Genomic DNA, 8607 nt, shown 5'->3' on the forward strand with positions numbered 1-8607 from the left:
AGCTTTTATTATGGAGCTCGCTCCCCTAAATCCCTTGTTTAGAAAGATACAGGGTATTAATGCTTGTGACAGAGTAGTCGTCTGCCATGTGGGTGCATGCATTCGCTGCTGAGTGACAGGCAGGAGATCGAGACGGAGGTTGAAGTTGATACGCCCCGCAGGCGAACAGGATTTATTTACATGTCAGCTCACTGAACAGCTCACGTGACACTACAAGCAATGGCAGCACACGGATCACATACAACACAATGTATGAAAACTTTGGTAGGATCTATAATCTCTGAACTAATCTCTGTTCAATAATAAACTAACATTGCTGAAGAGTATGATCGTGGCAGATAAACGATACACAATGGATTACTGTATTAGTTTATGAGAGTTGTTATAGTGTGAGTCGGTCTAGCTAGAGCTTCCATTAAGAAAACATGGTCAGATAAACCAAACACTTGGGTTTCTAATGTGTACACAGTATAGAGAAATGCCTGAAAGAATACAAACAGGCGTCAGAGAGCTCCATTGGATGTAAAAAGTCGTGGCTTGCATACACTGATTTCCATTGCTAACATGAAAAAGACAAAGCCTGCAGAATTTCCAAGATAATAAAACACTGGCTTTTTTGAGCCCCCGTGTGTTTATTGGTTCTTTATGTGGTGGGTAGTTGGCTGGGGTATCAGCTAGTATGACTAGGCAGGGTAGGAGAGAAAAAAATGAGTGTAAATACTTAACAGCACCAAACCACCCGCCATTAATTTGAAAATAAGATGAGTGAAATTTGTAATAGTTGAAAATATGTAATTTTATTCTAAGAAATTATAAAAAGTATGTGTTTCTTATTATCATATCTTGATACATTTTCATAAATCCTATTCTATAAAAATATTATATATAAAAAGGATTAATATATATATATATATATGTATAAAAAAAGGGATTAATGGGTTATATATCTGCCTGTTCCAAGGTATGCAGGTTTGTTTCTGCTGCTGTTTTGAAGTATGTACCTCTGGCAGCTGTCTGGTTTTCTTTACTGATTACCAAAGGAAGTTGGGTTTCTGTAGAATTCAAAACCGTTCGCAGGTATTTAGGATTATCTGGCCATTTTAGTTATTTACATTCAAGTGTATGGTGAACTTGTCAATCTTAAGGGTTACACAATGTCATGTTTAAATGTTTAAATCCTTGTTTTAAGCTATATAGAAACACAGAGACTGGAATTAAAAGACCACATTCTAATAATGAATTTCCTTGAATTTTCACATTCTTACAATGAGTATGTACCCTTGAGCAAGGTACTTTACCTAGATTGCTCCAGTAAAAACCCAACTGTGTAAATGGGTAATTGTATGTAAAAATAAAAATAATGTGATAACTTGTAACAATTGTAAGTCGCCCTGGATAAGGGCATCTGCTAATAAATAAATTAATAATAACAATAATAATAATAATAATAATAATAATAATAATAATAATAATAATAATAATAATAATAATAATAATAATAATAATAATAATAATAATAATAATAGCAGCAATATCCCCCTGTTGATACCTGATGAGTTTGAAATAATAGGCTTTTATTCTCCACTAAGCTTTGAGTTTTGAAGCATGAAACATTTCTTGGCAGCTGGCTGATGCTGTTATTAGACTTTTCTTTAAAAAATATCAAAATGTATTCAGTCCAACAAGTGAAAAAGGCATGATTGAAAGTAGTGAAATAACATTATAAATGTATAAATGTTATACACTTCCTCTATGACTATAAGGGATCTTTGTTAATAACACATTATAACCAAAAGCATTTTTTGTTCTTATTATATATTTAAAATACATACAGTAGCTATTCATAAAGTCAGGCATATGGCACTTGACTGAGCTTCATCAACAATTACTGAGTAACACACTTAATAGTAATTACAGTGTAATTAATTTGTTAATTACCTGTAATAACATAGTAAGAACTGCTAATAGTGATAATGTACAGGTAATACAATAATTACTGGCTGTTTTGTTAATATAAAGAGTTCCAAAAGGTCGTTTTTAAATCCTGCTGTATAGTGAACACAGTATTGACTGAAGCTATCAATAGCATTTTCAGAACCCCCACACTGCTAATAATGAATTATTTCAGCTTTAGATCAGTGAGAAGTCCGTTGAGGGACCCGAGGGTCTGGATTTGAACTCTTGTCACTGGAAGTGAAGGGAAGGTCATTGCGCCACACTGACATAGTCATAAACAGACAGGGATTGTAAATGAACATACATTATTCCAAGGAACAGATGCTGTGTCCCGGAGCTGCAAAGCAGCCCCAGGCCCTGTCTGGTATCAGCCTCTTGTGAATGTCTGCTCATAATGAATGTAGTTTAATAATAAAAAAGTCAATTAAACAGTATTTTTTCTTTTTTTTTTCTTTTACTCCATTATATACTCAGGTACTCCAACTGAAAAATGTCACTACTTTTTATTTAAATGTGTGAACAAAAATAAATAAATAAATAAATCCCACAGTAGTGACCGAATTTCAATGACTGAAAATGCCTCAAGCACTTGTAAATTTCAAACAAGCATATGTTAATTAGTCTGTCTTTTTATATAATTACTCAAAGGGAGAGGGTATTCTTTGGAGATACAGTAACTGTGTTCTGTTTTAAGACAAACAGTATTCTGAATATAAAGTATAGCCTACTTCAATACGCCATTGAAGTATTTTTGTCAGCATATATTTTAAACAAAATATATTGTTTAGTTAACGCTGATTTATGACAATGTTCATTTTCAATATGAAGGTAACACCTGACAGCTATTAAAAACAAAACAAAACAAAAAAAACATTGGGCAGTTCTATTTTTGTGTGTTGCAAATAATCATTCTCATTTATTAATTTTTTAGATTGCATTTTTTCATAAAATATTAATATACAGCTCAACATAAGATACATTATCCTGCCAGGACACCCTTATAAATGATGCCTCGGTTTTAATGGATTAATTCTTGGTAAAAGAATGAATACATGAAAATAAGATAAGTTAGTTTGTGTCGCATAATATTAGTTTGCCCACTGTTCTCAAAATAGTTTCGCATTTTATGTACAGCTGTGGCAGCCAGCTGTAATTGGTCATATAATTCATTTAATTAATTTTACAATTCTATGAAATCAAAGTTCCTTGTAAAACTACCATGGTGAAAAGGTCCTTTACTTTTAGAGTTAAATGGTTTGTGTTATTCTTTATGGCAGGCTACTAGGCGCAGTGTTTAAAAACATTTAAAAAAATGTTCACCTTTGCCTATTTAGCATGTTGCCCCCATGTAACCTTGTACAGAATACCAGTTTATTTTAAGCCGCAGTGTCTCAGTCATTTTCAGTATTACATTTCAATGATTCCCTAGAGTCTGGTTAATACATGTATTGTTTTTTTTGCCACAATGTGACTGTTTGAGACACACTGACATGCTACTACGGGAAGTGCTGTACCAGAAGGCATTATGTTTTATAAGAAACAACAATCAGGGACATGACTAAATGTAGCTTTAGGGATATGCATAAAATCCAGATTTACAAAGTATGGCAAAGCACAGGGATTATCCTGGGCTTGGAAAACGAGTCACCATACGGTACATTTCCTGCAGAGCTGCAGCACACTCTGAAAAGCTGCTTAAGGCTACTATATTGTTTTCATATGGGACTTCCAGTCATCCAGAGGTGGAAAGCATCCTATTACCGGTTTACTGAGCCAAACCACAACCCTTTCATCCTTTGTGTTAGTATTCCCCTTATCAGTTACATCTCTACTCTCTCTCTCTCTCATCTTCTTATCTATGGAAAGTATCTTTCTCTGAGCTTCTGACAAAACTAAAAGAGCATCTTCCTCAGCCTCGATGCAATGTGATAGTCAGCACACCTTCCTGCATAGGCTTATAACATCCACTAGATGTCACTGTGTTGCTGTTAAACAATATTGGGGGAGCTTCAAGTCATTTATACTTGTCTAGAAGCGTTTTTTATTACAGTAAATATCTGTGCATTTGGTCTCTATAAAACAATATCAATAATACTTATTATATATTTGGATATGGATGCAATTTAAACATTGAGGTATTGAAAATGGAAAGAATATTAACAATATTACAACAGATCTCAGATATAAGAGAGACTACCTGTTTTAATGAAGTCAACAAAAGGACACATAAGAAATCAAGGTGGAGATATATGCAATAAACAATAACACTGGAGTCAGGGATTTACTTTAGTATGCTTTCATTTTTCTCATTCATGAGACATACTGTACTGGCTTTCAAAATAACATTATCATAAAAAACAATGCATGTCATTAATCTCAAATTGATAATAATGCTTTTTTTTTCTCTCTAATTGACCCTCTATAACTGAGCTAACCATAACAATGAGCATTAATAAACTTAATAAACTTCACTTTATTAAAATAAGAAAAGCTGACTCAGAAAAAATTAGCAAAGTAATTGAAAAGTAACGCAAGATTTATTTTTAAATTGCATTTTTAATGGCACATTTTATTTTGGAGATGAACCATCATTTGGACAGCCCTGCTCTGCAGCATTCAAATAACCATGTGAACTAGTGATGACATTGCCCTGTAGACTTAATACCTTCTTAAATCTGAGATATTAGCAGTATAATCAGTTCAGAATGTTCTTCGGAGGAACATGGATGCTAAGATTGATGGCACCTTATCATTTCAGTAACACCTCCCAACAGGATCGCTATAGAAAATAAACAGGATACAGTGCTGGAGGCTTTCTAAAATCCTATCGTGCAGCTTTCAGAAATACCATTTTAAACACATGAAATGGAGCCCCTATTCACATGTAATATATAGAACGTTTTCTCAATGGTATGTTGAGCCTGACAGGCATATTTCAAGTGTTGTTGTTATACTGGATATTTTCATTATGTGTTTGTTACTGATACACTAGGATCCCTTAAGAGCCATATGGATGCGGTCCTGAGAGCAATTCATTTCTAGGAATCGGGCATTGATTGGCATACTCGTGTTCAAAACTTTATGTTCTTATTAAAGTTTATTCACCAAGATTTAACATGAGCTTTAAAAAAAAGTTTTTAAGGATTCAATAAAGTAAAATATGCATGGAACATCTTACTTTCACTTTAATCAAATAGTAGAATAATTATAGAGAATGCGGACCTTGGAAAACTCAAGATTTGAAGTAATGATCTATCTGGGGATAATAAATATCAGGACAAGCTATTTATCTTGCTTAGTTCTCTTTAATGGAAAGGTTACAATGCATTGTTAGTTGCTGTGTTAAAAGAAAAACTTTAGGGGGGCAAATATATCATGTAGGTGTTGGGTATAACCCATTAGTATTGACATTAACAAAGCTATATGTTTCTCCATTTGCCAAAATAAAGAAATAGAGAAATGCATAGATTTTATACACATACAAAAATATTTGTATAACTAGATCCACATGTAAGACACACAGCTTTTTGGATTAGAATGTGTAAATAAAATCCTTTTTAAAGCCCAGTGTATCCCTTTTCATTCCATCTGTACATGTTGAAAACATTAAGTGCTGTGAGTTGAAACAATGCGTAATTCAAACCTGAACACTTCACAAACGATCCAGCAGATTGCATGCCATGTACAGTACATCATGTCAGCTTGATGTCTGCTCCAGCATTTACAGGATCTGTTCCTATTTACTAAGGGGAGTAAAGCGGACTCAGCCCAAGCAATAACAGCACTAATAAAGTATGCAAAGAGACATCATATTAATTATAATTGATTTATTATTTCTGCACTTGAAGGTTCAGCTGCAATTAGGAACTCTTTTTATGCGGTCCAAGTGATAATCGGGTTGATTAACAAAAGTAATTGAACCGTCCATTTTGTCACAAATCTGTGACTATGCTTTATCTTGTTAATTAGCATTTGGACATATCCACATTAAATAATAGATATTTTCTAGCTTTCCTTAAAGAGTTATGAAGACAAGAAGTAGCAGAGATTTAAAATGGAGCAGTGTCAGGGAGCAGGGCTATTGAAAGGTTTTCATTTTGAACTAAAATCTGCCTGCATGTTTGATCTGAAATTCATAGGGGGCTATTTTATCAAACATTGCACAACATTGGTAATACAAAAGGAAATATTTGATGTTCACAGGTATCATTTACAAAGGCATCCCAGTGAGTAAGGTGTTAATAACCAAACCTTTGTGACAGTTTCGCTTAGCTAGTTTTCCTGGCTGGCTGTTGTAAGATAATGCCGATCTGCACTTGTATGTTATTAGTCATTGTGTGTGTGGGGAGGGTCCCACTTCCCAGCTAAAGATGAAGGCATTGTTTCACTGGGAGTCGGGGACTGATTTGAAATCGGTCCAACACACTGAAATCCAACTAGTTTGAACTGGGACTGTCAGGTCTAGCTATGCTTGCGTCCTGTCAGATAATAGTCTCTCAAACGCACTCTGATGGAGAAAGCAACATGATGAACGCTCATTGTTACTTTAAGTACACTATTGAAGGCAGCTACTAAAGACAGAACTGAAGAAAAACAAACACACCTGTTGGAAAGACAGATTATTATTTGTTTATTTAGCAGACGCATTTATCCAAGGCGATTTACAGAGACTAGGGTGTGTGAACTATGCATCAGCTGCAGAGTCACTTACAACTACGTCTCACCCGAAAGACGGAGCACAAGGAGGTTAAGTGAATTGCTCAGGGTCACACAATGAATCAGTGGCTGAGGTGGGATTTGAACCGGGGACCTCCTGGTTATAAGCCATTTTCTTTAACCACTGGACCATACATCCTATAGATGGCAGCTAATTAATGATACTACATGAAACTAGGTAAAGAAATGTATGCATGGGAAATAAATACAAATATGATACTGACACACTGAACTTTGTGCAACATCTGGCTGCAGATTGAACTGCAGATGGAACCCCTGGCAGACCCATTTTGATAATGATACAAGATGAGTTTTACAGAATGGTTTCATGTTGCAGATGGAAACGTGCCATCAGTCCTTTCCATTTGTGCTGAGTTATGGTTATGTAAGGGTGGGTACTATGATGTACAGTTGAGGTCTGATCCAAGTAATGAACAGGAATGGTGTGGCAGAATTGGCAGTTGGGAGTAAACTAGGGAAGAACCATATAAAAGGGCTTGTGGTGGATATAACAAACCACTGCCATTCATGAGCCCACTAAATTTCAATGTTAAATAGATTTCATAGACACACTCATTGTATTGTAATAGATAGGGCAGCAGTGTGGAGTAGTGGTTAGGGCACTAGATTCTTGACCGGAGGGTTGTGGGTTCAATCCCCAGTGGGGGACACTGCTGTTGTACCCTTGAGCAAGGTACTTTACCTAGATTGCTCCAGTAAAAAACCCAACTGTATAAATGGGCAATTGTATGTAAAAAAATAATGTGATAACTGTATAATGTGAAATTATGTATAATGTGATATCTTGTAACAATTGTAAATCACCCTGGATAAGGGCGTCTGCTAAGAAATGAATGAAATGAATAATAATTAAACATCAACAACTACTTCCTGTTTATGGTTCAGTTGATTTTACTTGCCTTCACTTTTACCTTGGATGGAATGATCATCTTTCCCCAACAAGAAATCTGCTTATGAGAATCAATGGAAAAAACAACAAGTAATCCTATTTTTCTTTGAAACCTATTCTTTACCCTTAGGTTGGTAATTTGTAGATAACCCCTTACTCCTGTTTGTTCTGCCTGGAATGTTCCCCCAGGTATGTCAAGAAGAAAAGGTTACATAGCTATAGGGTTTCAACCACAATACACACATCTATAAATAAAAACATAAATAAAAAGAAAGGACATACTCTCTGCAAACAGGACGTGTAATGATTGTGAAACAACAACAAAAAACACTTAATGAACAAAAACACAGGACATTTACAAACAACATCAAAATATAATTTGCACAGTAGTGATACAGAAAGACAGACACCTACTATAGACAGACAGTTCTAGTAACCATGTGTTACACATACATCAACCTGTATCTGTTGTTTAACAAGTAACAAACAATGTAAAATGCTAATTTAAGGACTCAAAGGCGTGTCTACATTGTTTGTTACGAGTCATGTGTCATGAACAGTTTTATTTTTCTTCCACTGAAAAATGGTGCATTTTCGTGTAGACCTTGATAAATTTTGCCTGTTGTGCTCTAAATAGCATTTGAATTTTTCATTGTGTGCTTTTCTAATGTAAAAAATGTGCTCTTTGGGACCACTGGCAACAACAATTAGGGTCTTCGGGAGCATTAAAACCCAAGCTGACATAAAATATTCATGCTCTTCTCATGTCTTGGAGCTGGAGACATTTTTTTCCTTTGTAGTTTCTAAAATGAAAATGGTATCATTGGATTGATTTGTTTCTTAATAGAAGGATGGTAAAATGCGACTGACATGTATCTGAGTATCATATACCCGAGTGCTGACTGTAATATACATAACATTTGAGATGGGAATCATTGGTGAAATACTGTAAAAACAGATCACATAACCTTCCTCAGTGACTGATGATCGATTCATATGTTTTTGGAGGAACATTCATATGTTTT

This window comes from Acipenser ruthenus, chromosome 3, assembly GCF_902713425.1.
Source record: "Acipenser ruthenus chromosome 3, fAciRut3.2 maternal haplotype, whole genome shotgun sequence".
Classification (NCBI taxonomy): Eukaryota; Metazoa; Chordata; class Actinopteri; order Acipenseriformes; family Acipenseridae; genus Acipenser; species Acipenser ruthenus.